The following is a 22,689-nucleotide window of genomic DNA, read 5'->3' on the forward strand; positions in this document are numbered from 1 at the left end:
AATGACATCTGGAAACCCAGAACTGATACCTAGCACTTGTCCCATAGAACTAGCATAACCCTCTATGGCCACTTTTCTGGGGGAAGGCATTAATGTTGATCGAGTATGTACTCGATCATCACTAGTAGGCATCCAATTTATTTTTTTCCCCTTGCATCCTGACTCAGGTCTATTTTTGTTGATTTAGCTGTAGATATAAAACTGCAAAATAGATTAAAGATGGAGAACGTAGTGAAGCTTAAACTTTTTGTGTCTACAACTGAGGTAGGATGTCACGTAGCAAATATAGCAGTGTAGAGTTATTCTATGTGCTAAGATGTAGGTCAGAGTAAGCTCCATTTACTTCAATAAATTCCAGAAAATGCCACTCAGGAGCATTTTAGAAAGCCTGATCCGTTAAGCTGAAAAATTTGGGCTAAGTCTGTTCAAAAACAGCTCGTTATGAAACATAGTTTTTTTTTTTTGTACAGGAGGTATGGAAAAAAATTACACAGTCACAAAGATGTCTGAAAATAGAAGTGATTTTGAAGATGACCTTCAATATAACAGGCTATTGAAGAAACAGCTAGATTCACTGTTTAGCCACAAGAATACTTGTAAAACAATGATAATCTTGTGACAATGGCAACAGTCCAGGAGTAGGAAATATTCGGCAGCAAGAGGACAGTCAGTTCCTCATATTGATGTGAATGAAACAGAGAAAGAAGGGCAAGTGTAAGGACTGAGTGGCATAGACCAATTTGTGGATGGCTAGGTCAAAGCATTGGTAAAACAGAAGGTCTTGTGGTATGATATGCAGTGGTTAGTACCTGCCGTAAGAAAGACAACTGGTGAATTGCAACAATACTTTGGGCACCAAAGGCTCATTGATGTCTGTTAAGAGCGAAGACTAGCTCATCTAGTCCGATCGTACAGAAAACCTACTGGCAAGCGAAGTGTTAAAAAACTAAATGCTGGCTATGATAGAAAGGAGTCAGAACACACAGTACATTGCAGCTTGCTGCCTATGCGGTGGCGTACCTGCAGACTGATCACAGTGCCCAGGCTCTGTCCACCTCTGCAAAACCATTAGGGCTTGTTTACATGCTGCACTTTTCACATATTTTTCCCGCAGTTAAAATGCAGCATTTTACAGCACCAGTAAAGTGAATGAGCTTTCTGAAATCACACCCTGCTTATTTTTTCCTTGTGCATTCAAACCACCAAAGTGTTTTTTTTCAAATCTGCAGGGTGTCAATTCTTTCAGCGTTTTTTGCACAATTTTTCACTCACTCAAATGACCAAGAAAAAAGCCCAAATAAAAGCGCATACAAAAAAAGTGTAAAAAACACATGTATTTTATGCAGTGTCTTTTTTCTGCCAACATTCTCATTTTTGCTGCAGAAAAATACGCTGCAAATATTCAATGTGTGCATATGGCATTAGAACTGGATTACAGAGCAATGGCAAAAAAGTGTCCAAAAATAATAAAAGGAAAGGTATCATTGGAGTCGAAAAATAGTATGCATTCATGGCAAATTTGCTTGCATTTCTTACTCTCAAGGATTATCCATGAATATATGGAAAAAGATGGCAAACTGAAGGACATTATACTCATCTATGGAGAATATACCTATTATGAAAATGCTCCTATTTTTGTGCAAATTAAATTAGAACTGGATTATGGAACAATGGAAAAAAAGTGTCCAAAAATAATAAATGGAAAGGTATTATTGGAGTCGAAAAATAGTGTGCATTCATGGCAAATTTGCTTGCATTTCTTACTCAAGGATTATCCGTGAATATATGGAAAAGATGGCTAAAGGACATTATACTCATCTATGGAGAATATACCCATTATGGAAATGCTCCTATTTTTGTATATAGAATTAATGGCAGTAAAATATTTGAATGCATATTTAAACAGTTTTTCATGCATTGCATTCGTAAGGCAATGGAAAAAAGTGGCCTGGTCTGATGAATCATGTTATCTTTTACATCATAAGGATTGTAAGCTACAAGTATGATGCTTGCCGGAGAAAAAGAAGTCAGCAGGATGCACTGTTCTTAAGACAACCACCTTAAAGTAATGCACCCAGTCATGAAAACTAGTGCTAACAAAAAGGAATTTCTCCATTGCTTGTGCTAGAAAATGACAGAAATAATTAGCCGAGCTGTTAAGAATAGCACCCTCCTCTTGCACTGATTTTCATATAAATTCCATAAGTTTCTTACAATGCTTTTGTTTAAGAGGGATTTTTTTACTGTTTTTGGACAGATAGATCGTTCACAGTCAATCATTTTGCTACAAACTCTAATTTTGCATAAAGTAGCATACCTATCCATTTATAGACATTTAAAAATTGTTCAATAACCAGAAAGTATTTCCTGGAGTGAAGTTTTGACATTCTCTTGTCTTGGAGTTTCAACTCAGGCTATAACAGAGTCTAGTTTGTGGTTCCTAGTGGGTTCCTGGATATATAGCAGGATATGTATCTCAATGCCCTCTTTGTAGACCCTCTGACACTGGAGCACTACGACAAAGAGGCTATGGAGCTTCTTCAGATTATATTCGAGAATGGGAGTTTTGGAGAACTTGTTGGCATCATAAGCGGTATTAATGTATTAATTAATGGCTGAATATGTGGCCACTATATGAGGTACTGAAAATAACAAAATAATCTACAATTATGCATTGCCGTATTTTTAAGATAAGACGCACTTTTTTCCTCCAAAATTTTGGAGGAAAAAGGGGGGTGCATCTTATAGTCCGAATACTATATACTGTGGCTGTGTGTGGTGAGGGTGTGGGGGAGCAGCAGTGGGGGATCAGCGGGGCACAAAATGCATCAGCCGCTTGCTGCAGCCTACGCTGTACCCGCTACTAAAGAAAATGAATATTCCCTGCTCCCCACGCCCATGGGTGTGGAGATCAATGAATATTCATTTTCCTTAATAGCCTTCACACTGTAGCCGCAGCGCTCCTGATGAAGGACGCACCGAAACGCGCGTCGGGGTGAGCGCCACATCAGCAGTAGGACCATTGAGCCCAGAGCCACTACAAAACGTGTATGTCTCAGAAATCAGGTACGAACCATTAGAGCACTATATAATGACACATATATGGATATGGCAAGCATGTAGTGCAACTCACCAATAGCTATAAATTAATTTAAATAGAACTTATCCCTCGATAGGGGCATATACTGCTAGTTGTGTCCTTGGTTACGCCTATATTTGGCTATAAGTTGTTATCACCTGGGATTGATACCTTGCTACTGTAGCAGTTTGGACGTAATATTGGCATTTATATTGAATTTATAATTAGAGTTGAGTTACTGCCATTTAGCTCTGGTGTCTTTTCTACATATAATAATTAATACTTTTTAATTGTAATATACTGTAGTATCACCGCGTGTGTGCTCTTTCTCTTAACCACCATGTACCCTATTTGTCATAATAAAGGTCTTTTTTATTGAATACAATTGACTTCTTTTTTGGATTTATATATTGGTTGTTGTTCTGCGGTCAGTGTGCCCGCTATTAAAGCTCATGAATATTCCCTACAACTCATTCCCATGGGTTATAGTGAATATCCATGGTCTTTAATAGCGGGCACACTGACCGCAGAGCGGCAGCAGGAGCCGCGCTATGGTACAGTGTGACGGCTGTTGAAGGGACTGACTGGTCACTGCTCCCCAAGCACACAGTCCCGGCGTGGGGAGCAGTGACTATTCCGGCACAGCACTTTCCTGTGTGAGAACGGATGGCAGGGATGCCATGCGCACCCTGCCATGCGCGGCTCACACAGTGAGAGTGTCGGCAGCAGAGCGGGACAGCGCTGGAGGAGAGAGAAGGTGAGTATGATTGTTTATTTTTTTCGTGGGCAGCGTGATGGGGGCTCAAGGGGTGTCATGCACACAAGGATGGGGTTTCAAGGAGTGCCATGCATACCAGGATGGGGGCTCAAGGGGTGCCATGCATACCAGGATGGGGGCTCAAGGGGTGCCATGCATGCCAGGATGTAGGATCAATGGGTGCCATGAATGCCAGGATGGGGGCTCAAGGGGTGCCATGCATGCCAGGATGGGGGATCAAGGGGTGCCATGAATGCCAGGATGGGGGGATCAAGGGGTGCCATGCATGCCAGGATGGGGGATCAAGGGGTGCCATGCATATCAGGATGGGGATGAGGGCCATGTATACCAGGAAGGACAGGCCATACATACCAGGATGGAGGATATTAACAGAATTGGGAGACATTACCCCTATACCAGTGTCAGCAGCAGACCCCCTCCCCCATAATAGGGCATCATGACCACATTTTTTGCTTACATCTTTTTCCTATTTTCCTCCTCTAAAACCTATGTGCATCTTATGGTCCGCTGCGTCTTATAGTCCGAAAAATACGTATACAATATAGTTCTCAGGGATATTTCTTATCAGAAAGTGACTGGATTCACCTTACCATGCACAACATTTACAACTAGGGATGAGGGGACCTGTGGAAGTTTGGGTTCTGGTACCCAAACTTTATTCCAAAGTTTGGTTCAGGTACTAGAACTGCACCCATTGAAAACAATGAGGACCCGAACCTTTGAGCTGGAAAATTCTCTCTCTCCTCCCAGACGTCCCCTGAACTCCGAACATTGCATCGGACTTCCGGAAGCAGTCTGTGTTCAGCATTTACCACTAGACATTAACTGTCCGGTATGAACCCCAAACTTTTAAGTTCAGGTTCGCTCATCTCTATTTACCACTAAATAAACCATTTTTATTGCACATTATTCCTTATCCCTTCGAGACCTTCATATATACACTGCTCACACTTAAGATGAGAGAAAAGTTCCACAGCAGAGCAACGTTGGTGAACCTAAGTTCAACTCTGACTGACATCAATATGACTGAGAAAAGTAGAATAGGTTTGTGGCACCACTGGTAGATAAAACTACAGACCTCATATTTTTTAGGATGATGCCTTCGATTATTGTCATAGAGAACCTTATAATAGTCCACAGAAAAAAAAAAACGCTATTATGCCACTAGTCAAAACTCGCCAGTTTCCATGGAGACAATGAAAGTAGAAAACTTCCCAGACAAATGCTCAGCTTCTTTTGTAAAATTAGTTGCTGATAAACTTCACAATCTTTTCTTAACTGCTTGTTTGCCAACATTGGTAGATATCTTGACCTTGGAAATATCTGTTTTTCAATATAACTATAGAAGTCATGCTTAACTTGAAGAAAAGGGCACATAGCTGCACATATCACCTTCTTAGAAGTTCATGCGTGCTAGCAGTCTCAATTTGTCCAGGACAATAAAGTAAATGGAGCGTGTAAGAGGGGGATTTGGCAAAACCACCCCTAAAAGTTCCCATTTTAGGGACTTAAAGGTTTCAAATTTTTCTTACTAGTATCAGTTCTCCTTTCTGATCATGAAAGGAAATTTGTTCCCAAGCCCCTACATATAAAGGGGTTTATCAACCTCACAGCCATGTTTCAAAATAGTGCCCCATTTGTGTAAAGGTCGAGTGTGGTACTGCAGCTTAGCTGCAATGATTTGAGTAGGCAACAGCACTTATAACCTGCAGACAGGAGTGATACTGTCTGGCTTGTTTCAGACGAGCATATTTCACGTCACGAATACGGACCGCAATGTCCGGACTGAGAGCGGGTCTCCTGATCTGGACTTACAGCCTCATAGACATACCTGATATATGAAAGTGTACATTCGGGTCAGGAGACCCCACACCACACTGGGCATTGTGGTCGGTATATGGACCATAAAATACAATCATGTGAACCTGATCTTTTAGGAGGGAAGCATGTACGTTCTCCTTAGTTCTACCAACCTCCTCAACGTATGCTGCATATACCTATTTTGTATTTTTTTATAGGTGTATGAATAACACCCATTTTCAACTTACAGCAGAGTTTTCAGAAAAGGTGAGGAGAAAAACTTGTCTACTATAGACAATCGCTTTTTGCTTAAAGGGTCCCCAGGCAATAGGTTGTTAATATTATATACTGCTGCTGGGATCCCTTACAATTAGCTGTATCTAACAAAATAGCTTTTTTTTCTTTTTTTGTAGCGCCACCGCAGGGTGAAATGAAGCATTACACTCATTGAAATGAATGGGAAGTCTATGTTAGGCCACATTCACTCGTTCAGTATTTGGTCAGTATTTTACTTCAGTATTTGTAAGCCAAAACCAGGAGTGGAACAATCAGAGGAAAAGTATAATAGAAACACGTCATCACTTCTGTGTTTATCACCCACTCCTGGTTTTGGATTACACATACTGATGTCAAATACTGACCAAATACTGAATGTGTGAACGTGGCCTAATGAATGGAATCCTTACAACTGCCCTCAGCTCTGACTAATAAGGATCCTGAATAAGGGGGTTTCCTCCAATAACTCACAATTGGCCAAGAAGGCATTTAAACATGAGCTTTCTAAACTAAACAACCTCTTTAATTACGATGACCTGCAAACGTGAGTTTATTGGTCGAAAAATAATCAATTAAATTTTATCTCTGAATTAATTGGTAAAGTTTAGTAAGGTGTCCCTAAAAATATAATAGCACAATTCACTCTCCATTTTATAACCCGAGTAATTATTAAGCAATTACCTTCAACTAATTGATGACAACTAATGACAACTGTCCAGTAATCGCGGTTAGGGTGTGTTAGATAACAGCTCACGAATGTGTCCACTTCACATTACAATTTGTGCAACCTTAAAGTTCCACTCTCTATCAATAGCTTTTTTTTCACATATGGACTTTTCCCAGCTACTTGGATAATGATTGCTGTATGACAAGATAAAGTACAATATCTGTTAAAGAGGATTTTACTTCGGAAATAGCAATGTCATAGTCATAACTTTTACTCCTTCTCGCTTTGGACAGAGGTTCCATCCAGTCATCTTCTACAGACAGCCATGTTATAACTATATGGTTACTTTGCCTGGTCACCCGTCACAGAATGAGCATGTACAACAGATTCATTCCTGTTGTGTCCCTGTTAATAGGGAATGAGAATGAAAATGCTACCTCACCTTCCTAGTAAAATTTTAAATAAAGTCTTTATGTGCCTGCAGAATCAATGGATCTAAAATAAAATAAAAAATATGCAACTTAAAAAGTCTACCACTCATGTATATACCTTGGTGTCTCCACAGAAACAGACTATAAATCCTCTCTAGTCTGATCTTCAATCTGTTCCGTACTTTCTTCACATATTTGGTAGATTAGGAAATAATATGGGACGGTTAGAAGGCAGTTTCATCTCTGTTGTCTTGAGTAATGTAAAATTTGAAGGAAATTACCTTAAAAAATATAATACTGCTACTTTCTAATGCTACTTTCAGGTCCCCCTGACAAAGCTGCAGGCGAAACGCGCGTTAGGGTACTGGGTAGTGTGGTCCCTAATACATGATCGTACATGGTCAGCATAGCTGTCTATGTATATGATAAATGGTTATACGGGCACTAATGTAGGTCTTTTTTTCTGACTAATATATCTTACTGACATGGTTATTTCCTTGTTAGCATTAGTGTCTTATATACTCAGGAACCGATTATATCTATACTAAATGTGATTGTTATATAGACTTTATATTCTTGGTTAAAAAGAGAAATTTAAATTAATTGTATTATTAAATTGCTATACTGAATTATAAATCTGACCACACGGCCCATTTTACTTTTAATCGGGTTTTATGTTTTTTTTTCATGTGTATTTGTCTTCTGTTATTGTGTTTAAATTTTGTCTTTCAATAAAGTTTAAAAATAATTATTTTGTAATTTATAACATGTCTTGTTGGTAATTATAGGACTATACTCTGTTGTCTTAAGTAATGTAAAATTTGAAGAAAATGACCTTAACAAATATAACACTGCTACTTTCTAGCGAACGCCTACAAAGAGGTGTTGCCTAAAAGTTTGATGATCCCAAATCTACCATTGGTAATGCTCGTCTGTGCTACAGTATATTCACAATGTAACAAGCACAAGTAATATAGACGTATAATCATAGTGACCAAAATGTCTAACAGCTCTATCAAGGAAATACATAAATGAATTCCAACCATTCATTGCATTTTTTTTGTATCGGTGGGGCAGTGTTTATTCTCAAATTATGTTAAAGTGGTACCATTTCCGGCTTGGTGGGAATGCAAAGGATTTTTTTTTCAGCTACTTATTAGAATCTTGACGTTCATTGCATTCTAAAAAAAAAATGTATCGGACCAGTTTTATTATTGTTTTTCATCAATCGGGCTCTCTATGTACACCACAGCCCCAATGAGGTAACCAAAAAAGCACTGTCTGCCTTTTACAAAATCATTTGTTGGAAAGGTTCCCCTGAATGTGCACAATCACAAGTTATTTCACAGCTTGGGCTCCCAACAATCAGCTGTAATCTATTGTACCTAACAATAAGTGTTTTATTTCCCTGCAGTGCCCCCATAGTACAAATGAAGTATTGCATTGTGCCTATTGAAATGAATAGGCTGTCTTTGTATTGCAGTGTAGTACTGGGTGCCCCAGATAGAGAAATTCCTGATTTTAGATTGATGTTCTGAATTCTCCTCCATTATTGAGGAGTTCCCTTCATGCACACAACTTAACCCTATATAACCTGGGCTTTAGAATGGTTACGAAGCTTTACAAACTTAGCTAATTCTCCATTTATTTCTCGTTCTGCATTCCTGCTGTATCTGGCCAAAACCTGAATTCATTCCTGATAGATTCATAAGAGGATTTTTGCTTGGCAGTGGATATTATTATAAGCATGGAACCATTTAAGGAGATAGTTTTGTGTGCAGAATCAGTCACATTTTCTGCAGAAATGAGTCTGAAATGCACAACCTTTGTGTTCCAACCCAAGCTGGCCTGCAATGTGTTATTGTACATGATGAGGTCTGTGTCATTTTTTAGGGCACAGTAAATATCTTAATCGGGCCCACTAAATAGGTTTTCTGTTCTTGCTTTATTCATTAATCTCCAATCAGCTTGAGTACAGGATCAAATGTAAATTCTCAAGCTAAGTAACAGTCACTTCCTATGGTCCGCTCTGGATTTGGTCTTTCTCTGGATTTTATGCTATACTTACATATGTATATTATGACAAAAACTCTCATAGGAGATATATCTATATTACGTTTATGTGAATATGTAACATCACTAAGATACAACATTACGTCTACTACTTAGTCCCCTGGTGGGTATGTTTGTAGGCCAGACCTGGACCATAAGGGTCATGGGGCAGATTAGATGCAGAAATGTTTGTACCTTATAAATTCTTTGCACACTGTACATATTAATGAATGGATGTGTGCATGACCAACTGTGTATGGCAGCGGGATAGATGTCATGTACCTTGGTCATAGAGGTATATCCTTGTCCAAGAGGTAGGACCTACATCTATCAAATATTAATATTAACATTAGAAAAGTGGAGCCTAAATGTTTCCTGTAATGTAAAATAAGAAAATCAGATACTGCTCACCATCCGCCACTCCTGCGCCAGCTCTCTGTCGCTGCTACGGTCTCATGTACCTTGGTGTCATGTACCTTGGTCCTAGAGGTAGATCCTTGTCCAAGAGGTAGGACCTACATCTATCAAATATTAATATTAGAAAAGTGGAACCTAAATGTTTCCTGTAATGTAAAATAACAAAATCAGATACTGCCCAACATCCGCCACTCCTGCGCCGGCTCTCTGTCGCTGCTACGGTCTCATGTACCTTGGTCCTAGAGGTAGATCCTTGTCCAAGAGGTAGGACCTACATCTATCAAATATTAATATTAGAAAAGTGGAGCCTAAATGTTTCCTGTAATGTAAAATAACAAAATCAGATACTGCTCACCATCCACCACTCCTGCGCCGGCTCTGTTGCTGCTACGGTATCAGTGTTTTTGCTGCATCAGTGATGCCATATTAAAAGCGTGCATCACCACTGCATTTAGACAGCGAGGAGCCGGATGTCAATCAGCATGATGTCGGCATTCAAGTCCCATCAACAGAGCAGGATAGAAGAAAAGCCACTACTCTGTCGATGTGACGTTGACTGAATTGCCGGCAGGAGCTGTCTTTGACCGTTCTGTGCCGGCAGAGATCGGAGCCGGGCACAACAGGCAGATAGGTAATAACTACCTGACTGTTAGTTCTTAGGCCCATAGTAAAAAAGATAAATAGTCCCGGATAACTCCTTTAACAAAATTACTATTTTAAAAAATTCAGGAAATAGGCAGAGATATATTAGGAAGTTGCTTGTAACTCACTAATATACTAATTACATGGCCCCAGAAAGAAAGCCGCGCATTAATATAATCAGTAGGTTTTTCTTTTAATCCACGATTAATAATAACTCACTGTACCTCGGTCACTTCCGATCACCTGGATTAGGTGTTTACAACCAGCAGCGGCATTAGACTATTAAGTGAATAAACAATTGACTGTAACAAGTATTACTGCACATGATGTACTGTACAAGGAGTCTACTGTAGTCTTCCCGTGAGTAATTACTAGCAGTGAAAGTAAGTGGAAGCTTCTTTCACAGCACAAGTCATTCCACGTGATAGGAGCTCACCAAGTTCACTCCCACACCCGGGGCACAGGACGTACCAGCCTACTGCCAGCCAGCTTCTACTAAAACATCCACATGTAGAAACTCTAGTAAATATGGGACTTGGCGCATTGCCGGGGCACACATACACTGTACAGGAAGTACCTGCACTTCCGGGCTGCTCCCCGTGAGTAAGATAGTCGCCACTCACAAGCCCATGCCTGTCTATCTATAATAAACAAACATTGTCTATGCCAATACAGAAAGTACAGTGGGTGATGAATATGTTTAGATATCAGATATCCTCAGTGTACTGTAAAAATTAGTGCTTGGTAATCACTTACAGCAAATTATTGTATTAACCCCTTCACGACCTTGAGATTTTCTGTTTTTTTGCACTTTGGTTTTTTGCTCCCCTTCTTCCCAAAGCCATAACTTTTTTACATTTTTTTTTACATCAATATGGCAGTGTGAGGGCTTGTTTTTTGCGGGATGAGTTGTATTTTTGAATGACACCATTCATTTTACCATATAGTGAACTGGAAAAAGGGAAAAAATTCCAAGTGCAGTGAAAGTGCAAGAAAGTGCAACTGTACAATTGTTTTTTTTTTTTTTTTTGTACCTTGTTCACTAAATGTAAAACTGACCTGTCATTATGATTCTCCAGGTCATTACAGGTTTACAGATACAAAACATGTATAGGTTCCTTTTTATTTAAGAGGAGAAAAAAAAATCCAAAGTTTGTAGAAAAAAAAATAGCACCATATTCCGAGACCCGTAGCGTCTCCATTTTTCGGGATGTGGGTCAGAGAGAGGGCTTATTTTTGTGTGCCGAGCTGACGTTTTCATTGATACCATTTTGGGGTATATACGATGTTTTGATCACCCATTATTGCATTTTATTGCAATTGTTGCGGGGACCAAAAAACATAATTCTGGCGTTCTGATTTTTTTCTCGTTACACAGTTTACCAATTGGATTAATTATTTTTATATTTTGATAGAGAGATTCTGAACGCAGCGATACCAAATATGAGTATTTTTTTTTGTTTGTTTTATTTTGAATGGGGCAAAAAGGGGTTGATTTTAATATTTTTTTAAAAACATTTTTTCCCTACCTTCTACTGTCTTCAATAGTCTCCTTAGGAGACTGGAAGCTGTGATCATCTAATCACTTGTGCTACACATAGCAGGGTTTCTGCCCTGCTATGTGTAGCAAAAATCATCATCTTCTATGAACACCGGCCACAGCCCGGCGTTCATGGCTGCTCAGCAATGACAAGCATGGGGGTCTTCTGCAGACCCCTGGTTGTCCTGCCAACCCATCAGTGTCCTGCCGATCATGTGACAGGTGCGCCGATGCTTGGGGTTTGTGACGTGCTCCAGAGCTTATTTTAAATGAAAGGGAGAATTATCAGCGTGAGACATGTAGATCAGGAGAGCAGACTGTCAGTCATTAAATGTCTCACACTATTAATTTCCCCTTTCATTTAAAATAAGCTTTGGAGGCAGACTCTCATGCAGATCAGTGTCCGGCCCAAAGATCTTAACATCTCATTTACATATTAAGAAAAATATTGATTCCTCAGGAATAAGACATTGGATCGCAGATATCAGATAGGTATCAGTTTATTCAACTTTCTACGACCTACATCCCCATATAGATGGCTTAGGAGGGTGCATCTTACTGACAGATTCCCTTTAAACAGTCCACATAATAGTGCCATATAGTACTGAAATTCAACACCTCAAATTTGCTCCTGGGCGCACCATCTTAGAGAACAACTAGTAACTGTGGGTAATTATGGACAATTACCCAGTTTTCCACCCTTGTTAAGAGCTGTAATACCAGTTATATTGGATGTCACCTGGCATTCCATGCTAAAATATAGCTAAGAAAAGGAGGTATACTGGTGATTTTTCCAATGATACGTTTAGTCATTATACAACTTTTGCTAAACTCTGAGCTGTAAAACTGCTTGGTTGATAAAGGCTCCTGTATATTAAAGTCCATGTTATCGGGGGTTAGATAATATACCTAAAATAACTGCAGTGTTTAACATGCTGTATGACCAATGTCCTTGATGTTTGTAGGCACACAACCTGTGTGCGGGGTGGTGCAGACGGACTTTTTTGCTTTTCTATGATTTTGTGTAGTGGGTTTTATTTTACATAATACATTTTACAATAGATTAAAGTTATCCAAGACATCAAAGTTTGGTTGGACTTGTTCGCCATCTAAAGTGTATGGGACCTTATGACCAGCCCTGGACCTTTCCTTCCTAGAGAGACAAGCCACAACTAGGAGTACCGGGTTGCCACTCATACCACTCAGTCTATTGAAAACAAATGCATGTGTATGAGAATCACTCATTCGGCCGATCACTATCTAAGGCCTATGAGTCTCTTTACGTATCACGGGAAATGTTTAATTAGAGTCCATTTTTGAGGGATTTCAGAATTACGTATTGTTTTATTAGACTAATGGACATTAGAATAGATACAACAATAAATCATGGCAGATGCAACAAAGTTTTTTCATGTTCTGTCAAGTTGTGGTTTTGAAGCTGAACTGCCTAATCCCATGCAAAATATTAATATGCATGATTACACTGCAATAATTTAGGATGTGGCGCATTATGTGTATAAATTAATATTCCAGCAGAAATTCTTAGGTCCACGTTCTGTTATAATACAGAAAACATTCTACGATATCAGCAGTTTACAATGCCATGAACTAATTCAACAGCTGGGATCAGAGGTTCCTCTGATCCAGGCTAACGCAGCATAAGCCCGACCATCAGGCTTCAGCTTCTGGGCATTTAATGATATACAGATAAGTCAAGGTGAGCCAAGACTTAGCTTAAAATGAGCTGAGATGAACGTGTATGTATACATCAGAGAATTGCTCATTTTATGCATTAATAATGTATATAGTGTATATATTAGACACTGCCTTTAGTTCAGACTCTGTGATCAGAATACAAAGCCAAAGAGACAAAGGCTACTACAAAACCATCACTATTTGCCATGGCTTATAAATTGTAAGCTAGTATGGGCAGGCCTCCGAGCATGTGTGTCTTGTAACTAAGCATTGTTCTCTGAAGAACAATATGGAATTTGACACTAGAAAACAAGTTAAATGCACTATATAAAGAAAAGATAAAAACAATAAGAATAATGATATGGTAAAAATATATTGTGTGAATCATTTTTTTTTCATTTAACTATCATCATAGCATGGTGGCTCAGTGGTTAACACTGTTACTTTGTAGTGTTAAGGTCCCGGGTTTGAATCCCACCAAGGACGTTTGTATGTTCTCGCCATCTTTAAGTGAGTTTCTGTCAGGTTCTCCATTTCCTTCCACACGCCAAAGACATACCAATAGGGAATTTAGATTGTGAACCTCAATGGGGACAGTGATGACAATATGCTACAGGAGTAAGCATAATAAATAAATCACTAATGTGATTGTACATGGTCAAATCATGGTCCTCTTCTTCTCATCCCTGTACACCCACAACCAGTAACTCCTGACTCCCAAATATATAAATTGATAGAGCTTTCCAGATACATGTCATTCCAGTTGGCCGCTCTAGCACATACACATTATGTAAGCAGACCAGCACATTTTGCTTTGGGCAGAATGGTTGTCTGGTGTCTACAGATGTCCAGATTTATATCTGGATTTACTATAATAAGAAAGAAGTTATTGTTCTTTTAAGTGTTTGTCCACGCGCCTGTTTGCTTCAAGATAAATTCACTTTTTTTCTACTAAAGTCTAATTGATCTGAATGTGCTGTGACCAGGGTCAGATGCTTGTGACGCAACCCTACAGCCCCAAGGGATGGGATTACTCCTTTAAGTCTCGATTGTTGATCCACCACTACAATACAATCACTGTTTTGTTTTTCAAGACCGATACGATGGGATAAAATAATGAACTGAAAAAAATAAATAAATGAAGACGCCAAAACTTCTGTACTATGTTGGCAAGAGCAAGAGAACATTTTATACCTTCCTAATAAATCTTTAACCACCCAAAAAAAAAACTCAAATGTACCTCTTCATGACTGGGCAATTTTCATTTTATTTTACTATATAATGTACTGAAAAATAGGAAAAAAATTATATTTGGGGTGAAATTGTAAAAAAATAAATCAGTTAGCTATTAAGGTTATTCAGGTACATTTTTTTTTTTTTTAAATATTTTTCAAACATTTTTCACTTTATATTTTTTAGTTCCCTAAGGGGACTTGAACCTGTAATCATTTGAGTAAGGATGAGTGGACCCGGAGAAGTTCGGGTCCTAGTATCAGACACAAAATTTAGTCCAATGTTCAGTTCGGGTACCAAAACTGTATCCGAACTTGATCCAGAAACTGAAACCCATTGAAAACAATGTGGACTCGAACTTTGGAGCAGGAAAATATTCCCTCTCTCTTGTCCCCGAACACTAAAAAAGACTTCCGGGAGAAGTCCGTGTTCGGAGCTTAACGCCAGACACTAACTGTCTGGCACGAACCCCGAACTTTTAAATTCAGGTTCGCTCATCTCTACATCTGAGGACTAATGTGGCTGCACTTGGGACCTTTACCAGGCTAATTTCCGTCACCCCATTTGCACCCTGTGATCACCTCCTGAGCCTCCTCCATACATGTGCACAATGACTGTGATGTACAATTAGGTTAGGGGGGCACAAATTTGATTATTCCATTAAGCATCATATGTAGTGTTAAATTTGTAGAGAGGTGAAAAGTATGGGTGCGAAGAGACTGTGCGATAACACTCTACACATGGCATGTGCCTCAGGACAGCGAGAAAAAGGGGTAAAAGTGTTTTATAGTAGGCTTGACCTGAGTTTTATTGGACATTGATATTGATGATCTATCATTAGTATAGGCCATCAGTGTAAAATGGGTTTGGGTCCGACTCATCTGACTAAAGGAAGTGGTACTAGGCGCAGCCACTCCCAAATGAATGGTGCTACACCTGGTAAACAATGAAGAGGACATGGCTCAGTCAACCAATGGATTGGTGATTATGCTGGGAGTCAGCCTTCTATTGATCTGATGTGGATGGAGCGTCCCATAAGATCCCCAGAAAACCCCTTTAAGAATCAAAGTCTTATTGTTCTTCTGTGGCCCTTAAGGAACTCTAAGATGATTAGGGTGCTGTGGAAACATGATATAATAAGCTGTAAGATTCATGGATTTCCTGTAACAAGTGTGAAAATCACCGGACACACCACAAGGGTGGAAAAGAAGCATGAAAATCTTGTCAAGACTTTTAGCTGAAGTTCTCCATAACTAATAGATAAGGGTCCTGAACAGGTCATCCGCTTTAAATTAAGTTTGAAGAGTCGCCATAGTTTTAATTTGTATTTAATAAATGAATAGCAAACATGAAAATAAGAAACTTTGTAATGTATTCTATTACAGAAATCTGCTTTCTCTGCTCGGGCTAAACTTTCATTCTCAAAATTTGCAATTCACGGTGTAAAATCTGTATTCAGTGAAGACAGATTTTTACATTACTAATATAGTAATTCGGGAAAACTTGCAGAAGAATGTCTGTCGACTTCTAGCTCCTCCCTCTCCTCTCCATAGAATTTTAAAAGCACCAACAGTCTTCCCTTCTATCTCAGTAACATAAAAATATGTCTTCGATAAATAAAGATTTTACAAATTTTACCCATGAATAGAAAGATCAGTCCAAAAGCAAAAAAAATAGTTTTGTACAAATATATTTTGATAACGCATGCCATGATTTTTCTTCTGCAGGATCATATGGCTATACAGTAGATGACTCGTAGACTGATATGGGCCATTAGCCCAATCTCTGAGAGTAATAGTAATGTACAAACAATGCAGTCGCAACAAAGAAAATGACAAATTCTGTTTTCCTTTATCAAAATGAGCACTCTATGTGGTTTTCTCTAGTGAGGCATACAACCCAGAATGCATCAGTCTACCTACTAATCTTAGTATTGTAGTTTTACTGACATATGACCTATCAAGCATCAATAGGATAATAGTGCGCTTTGTATGCCAGGCTGTATACATGAGTCCTTGAAGTGAGGTTTCTGATTCTGAGAATACTTTATACAATTCTTTGAGGTCATCTGTTACATTGTATGTTAACGGTTCCAACAATAGAGGACTAGTGTCAAGGGTGTAAAATAATAGGCCCTGAGGAATAAACCAGTGTGTTCGAAACGCGTTGGCAGAGATGCTCTGTCTCCCATAGTTTGCACCATGTTTTTAATTTTTTTCTAATAAAAGTATTAAGAGTTTTTACTCAAGTGCTGGAATATGCCACGCATCCCTTTTATTCTTGGAAAAAATAAGATCAGAGGTATCTAAAAATAATACATTGTTTGCTGCTAATACCATGAATTCCTCGCTATATTACTGAATTAGAACAATGAACATACAGAAATACAACTGACATGACGTATACCATAATAGAAAAACCAATGGTATATATTAAAGCGTTCATGCCATACACCCAAATGTCCAGCAAAGAGCTTACAAATCCATGCTCTGGAAACTAGTTATCGCTGTTCTCTGTTCTGTATCAGACTAGGGGTTCCCTTTACAGGAAACATCTTTGGCAGCCAATGGACAAGCAAACGACCACTGAAAATAAGGAAAGTTTTTGGGCTATGTGCTGTAGGCTCAGTGTTTAGTTGGGACATTTGGACCATTTTGATCTACAGACCTTTATAGGTTTTATTTCTTTAAAAAGGGTTATCCCTCAAAAAAATATTTTTTGTTCCGGTCAATGTCTATGGAATTGACAGATCTAGTGGAGTATAATAATGTCAGTGCCATGTACATTGAATAGAACAGTAGATTGTATGGAGGCTTGGGACCTTTGTGATCTTGAGGGTATAGGCGGTAGGACCCAAAGGAATTATACAATTATTGCCTATCCTGCTGTGAGTACATCTTTATTTTTGTAGGTCAACCTCTTTAAATTGCCAATCCCTTCAGACAATCCCTTCTCTAAAATGATCTGTTAGAGCCATCATGTTCAGCCAATAGCTGAACATATAATAAATGGACAATTTGAGTTGACCAATCTAGGACCTGCTCTTATTTAGCAGTAATCTGCTGTGATGTTTCGTCAAGTATAGTAAAAAAGCAGTGGACTTTCCATGTGAATGTTCAGGATGAAGATTTGTAGAGTAAAAAAAAAATCTTACACGTATATTGACTTTGGGTGTGGATTTTAAGGAAATTCCAGAATGAGACCCTGCCATGAGCTATCACGGATTGTTGGTTGAGGTGCTACAGAACACCGCAGTTACACCTGAAGGCAAAAGTTGACCAAAAGGGGCTCCCAGTCTCAACAACAAAAAGTCTCATTGCTCATCTTATCTCACATAGATCGATAATCTGTTCATGCACAAATAGTCTACTTTGTTGAAGGTAAAGTCATTGCAATCCATTCTTGAGGTCTAAACTTGCAAATTGCCTCTTCAGAGAGAAAAAGTATTTGAACTCTAGTGCCACCTATTTTAAGTAGCAATCCTAAAACTCTATATCAGCCCTTTAACAAGCCTTGCTACATGACTTAGGATAAAAGACAAACCAGAATCTCAATTTGTCACAGTGTTTCAGGGTGTTGCCCATCGTCAGTGCAAAGCATGAGATCTGATTAGGCTGTATGAGAGGCTTCTGACTGGGATCTAAGGGGTAAGGTTTCTCCTTGTGGAGAGTGACATGTCTGGCATGCCAATGTAAGGAAGCTTATAAGCCATGCAATGCTCCACTGGGAAATTAAATATGAAAATTTCCCCTTTAAAGATGAAGAGGACTTGATCTTGACTTTTAGGATTGCTCCTTACAATAGATGGCACTAGAATTCAAGTCCTCTTCTTCTCTGAAGAGGCAAATTGCATATTTAATTTCCCAGAAGAGCATTGCATGGCTTATAAGCCTCGATACAATGGCATGCCAGGCATGTCACTCTCCATAAGGCGATATGTGACCCCTTAGAGCCTGATGAGGACTAAACTGTAATGTGGTGCTTTTTTTTTTAAACAACTATCTATAATACCTGAGACATGTTTCCAGTTGTTTTACTGGTCCATGTCCTTTTCGCAATGCTCAACTTTGAAGTATAGGAAATTTAGTAGAGTAGATCTCTCCTAGTTGAGTTCCAAGGTGGATCTAAAATATATAAAGTAACTACTTTCTTCTATGCACCATGAGAATTTCCAAGCCAGGTCCGTCTTATCAGTGCTATATGAGGTGCTAATGAGAAAAGTTTAGCAACCACTTAGGCGGTGTGCCCACTATGCGTTTTTCAAGCGTTTTTGATGCGGATTTTCTGCAGCGTAAACGCTTGCAAAACGCTTGGTAATCCGTGCCCCATGGTCCCCAATGAAAATCTGCATGTTCTGTGCCCATGCTGCTGAATTTTCCGCAGCGAATTTCCTTGCGGAAAAATCTGCAGCATGTCCATTATTTGTGCGTTTCTGCATGCGGATTTGAGGTCCCAAAGCATTTGAAAAACGCAAGTCAAATCCGCATGTGAAAACGCTGCAAAAACGCGTGCAAAATCCGCAAGCGTTTTTACTGCCAAGAACATGCAGAAACGCTGCAGAAATTTTCTGCTTCATTTCTGCATCGTGGGCACATACCCTTAGCCACAGACGTCTGCAGCTTCTGTTCCCCGGCTGAGCAGTGTAAGGAGACGGCACAGGGTAGAGCCATGTGTACAGATCACATAGTAATCCGCACTCACATGAGATGAAATGTGAGCAGACGCATTGAAGAACCGTGCGCTCACACATGTCTCAATTACAGGCTGGGAAAGTAAACACGAGCGAGGCGTGCTAAGTGTGTGCCTACACCTGCTAATTATCCTGCCGTACAAATGAGGCTTAAAAAGAGAAGGGGTTTTTACTTCATTTTTTCCCTTCAGCGATAATCTGTTTTGAAAACGTACAATTAATTGTTTCGCTCGGCTAGGCACCGGAGTATACTTAAAGAGAGATTTCTGTATAATCCAGCCATTCTCAGCTATGCATATAGCTATACTTAGGAGCGATTAGTGAGAGTGGTGTCTTGGCTCACAGCTCCGTTAAGCCTTGGATTGCAAACGACAAATTGGTTTGGCTCCGGAAGGCAAAAATGTATGTGAATAGAATCATATACTGTATATATTGTCCTGTTAGATATATGGATACATCTTGCTTTTATGGTGAGTATAAGGCTACATTCACACATCCATCTGACCCGTTCTTGTGCGTTTTTTTGTTGGACAACACATGGACCCATAGAGTTTCATTTATCCATACACACATCAGTTTTAAAAACGGATCCGTGTGTCCGATCCGTGAGACTCAGAGCATGTCCTACTCAACAGACTCAGCCATTAAAGTCTATGGGAAACCATGTAAAACGGTTGACACGCTGAAGGCAGACTTTCAGTTCCACCCAACTTTCATCCATTTTTCACTGATACATTATTAAGAGTCAATGGATAAAAAAGTTCAGACAGTCTACTGCTTCAGTGAACAATAAGGGAAACTACTAGGATGATATCTGAGAAAAAAATAAGTCTTCTTTTCTAGGATGGTAAAACTCACATGGGTGGGTGAATGTAGCCTAAGACTTTGGGAGGTTTTAGTTTTTAGGAGAACATCTAACATACTGGCATTTACTTGTCGATGCTTTCCTTCACTCAGGACAATTATTCAATTTGCCGTCCTGCGACCAAGGTCCATGATTTACCAGCCAACCCGGACCCTCACACCCCACGACTGAGTCTAATGGTAGTAGGTATTTGTGGTTGCCTGATTGACAGAGGTCTAGTGGTCACCATTTATGGTGTGTCTACATCTTAAAGGATATCTCCAGATACATTCACTACCTACTTGCCCAATTAAGACCAGTGTTTCCCAAACTCCAGTCCTCATGGCCCCCAACAGATCATGTTTTCTGTTTCTCCTTAGTATTGCACAGGTGAGAGACCCTGTTGCAATTTCTTATGCCTTGATAATAATTCCACCATTTGTGCAATTCTAAGGAAATCCTGAAATCATGATCTGTTGGGGGCCGTGAGGACTGGATTTTGAGAAACACTGATTTAGACTAATAAACTGGGTGACAAAGTCTGTAATGGCTTCCATTATTGGTTGGCACACAGCTGTTTGTGCCTCAGACAAATAAATTGTATTTTTCAGGAATTAAATAGCCCCAGGTATTATTTTTTCCTAAGCTATCCAGACTTTACATAGTTGCTTCTCCCATCAAAACCCACAAAGGCTGCATATATCATTAAGATAATAATTTTCATACAGTATATTTACACTGACCTTGAAATCTAATAGAGTTTCTACGCACTGTGCAAGCTGTTTGTTCCCATAGAGGCTACAGAACTATAATTTAGCACAAGGACAAATCACTTTGAAATTCATTTTTACATCTATATAACAATAAAGACAAACATATATATATATATATATTTCTAAAAAACATAATATAGCTTGACTGCACTGCATAAGAACAGAACACAATCCACAAGGGTCACTGGAGCTGGTCAAGGACGCCAGCCAGTGTTTTTACAGATGGATCTATGACCCTCGCTATAAGAAAACAGCTCCAATAATGATGCTCGTGAACATTTCTATTCTTCTACGGCATTGATAAAAGTATAAAAGTAATCATGGTATACAACCCTTTGTGGCCACTGTGCCAGAGGCTACTCTGAGAAGCAGCCTTCTAACCATGTAGACAACATGCATATGGCACCCAACACATTCATAGCTTATGTCAGTGACTGTACATCATCTGACTCAGAAATTGTGCTAGTAAAGAGTAGGTGCCGACACCATAAATGATAATTTGCATTTAACAACTAGACTCTGGGAGATCTAGTCACTTCCCAAAATAATTGTGGTTAGTGTTTAGGATTCTATATGATCCAAGAGGTGTTCAATGGGCAAGTTTGGCATCATTTGTGTGCTGCTGCCTAATTTTGAAAGTTTAGGAAGAGATTCTCTACAGTAAGAGTGATAAAGCTGAGGAATGTGCTTTCACAATGGCAAAGTGTAATAACAGCATAACTTACTGTACATTATATGATACTTATATGATACAAAAACCTTACAAATTAAACCTGCATATGCGATGTTTATGCCTGTTTCTTAGGCTTTCCTCACATGTATTAAAGCTGTCAAACAGTCGCAAATCATGAGCACGGAGTGACTAAAACATAACACCCGAACACGCTGAAGATACTCGGTGAGCACCCGAACATGCTCGCCGAAAGGGTTAACAGAACATGCTCGCTCATCACTACTAGGTACCTTTTAAACTATGGAAGGTCACCGATTTGATGTTTGTTAAAATTATCTTGATTGTCAAAGACAACTCAAAACTTTTTCTTAGCTGCCATCTTAGTTTGATGAGCTTTTTCAGAATAACCATCCGATAATATGTTGGAATTCTGACTACTCTCGGAACAACATTTTTGTAACCTGCTGTATGTTAAGAAAAGACTGAACAGTTAAGTGATGTTTGAGTTGCCTTGATGCGTACAGCTATTTGGAGCCGTGGCTTTATAAGGACAAAGTGCTTCAACAAAGCCCGATGGTTTCTGCAGGAGAGTGAGGCTGCACAATCCACGATTACAGGCAGCCTTGAGAAGGACAAAGCTCTCAAAAAGTGGTCCTCAAGCTTAGAAAATGCTTGCCCGTCAATAACAGTACAAAAAATGGTCACAGGCATGTAAAACCTTGCGGAAAGCTGAGCAGAATATGGACAAGGGTCTATAACAGTTCTATATCTATGTTATTTTGGAATTTTTTAGGAAAACTAAATGAGGACAAGTCTAGGCCAAGTGTAAAAGTCAAAAAGATCTGTCATGTAGGAAGAAGTCTGTAATCCCAGACCACGCTTGCCTACAGAATGGGGATCACTTTGGTATTCTGGTATGTTTCTTATTATTTAGATAAGATATTTCTCTTATTACTACTTTGACACAACATATAATTGACTTTTATTTGAATGGACTTTTCAGATTTCCGGTAAACTTTCAGCAGAGCTCCCAACATGTGATCTTCTCATACACGACATATCTCTGACATCTAAGACTCTAAATGAAATCACATGTTCG

General features: G+C 39.2%; 1 protein-coding gene across 2 annotated transcripts in view; it reads right to left on the minus strand.

Moving 5' to 3' along the window:
• HLF (HLF transcription factor, PAR bZIP family member) overlaps positions 1-22,689 on the minus strand; it is a 40,007-nt gene that overhangs the window by 14,578 nt on the left and 2,740 nt on the right. The window lies entirely within an intron of this gene.

This window comes from Phyllobates terribilis, unplaced genomic scaffold, assembly GCF_046119375.1.
Source record: "Phyllobates terribilis strain yellow unplaced genomic scaffold, ASM4611937v1 Scaffold_5__5_contigs__length_657084704, whole genome shotgun sequence".
In the NCBI taxonomy this organism is placed as follows: Eukaryota; Metazoa; Chordata; class Amphibia; order Anura; family Dendrobatidae; genus Phyllobates; species Phyllobates terribilis.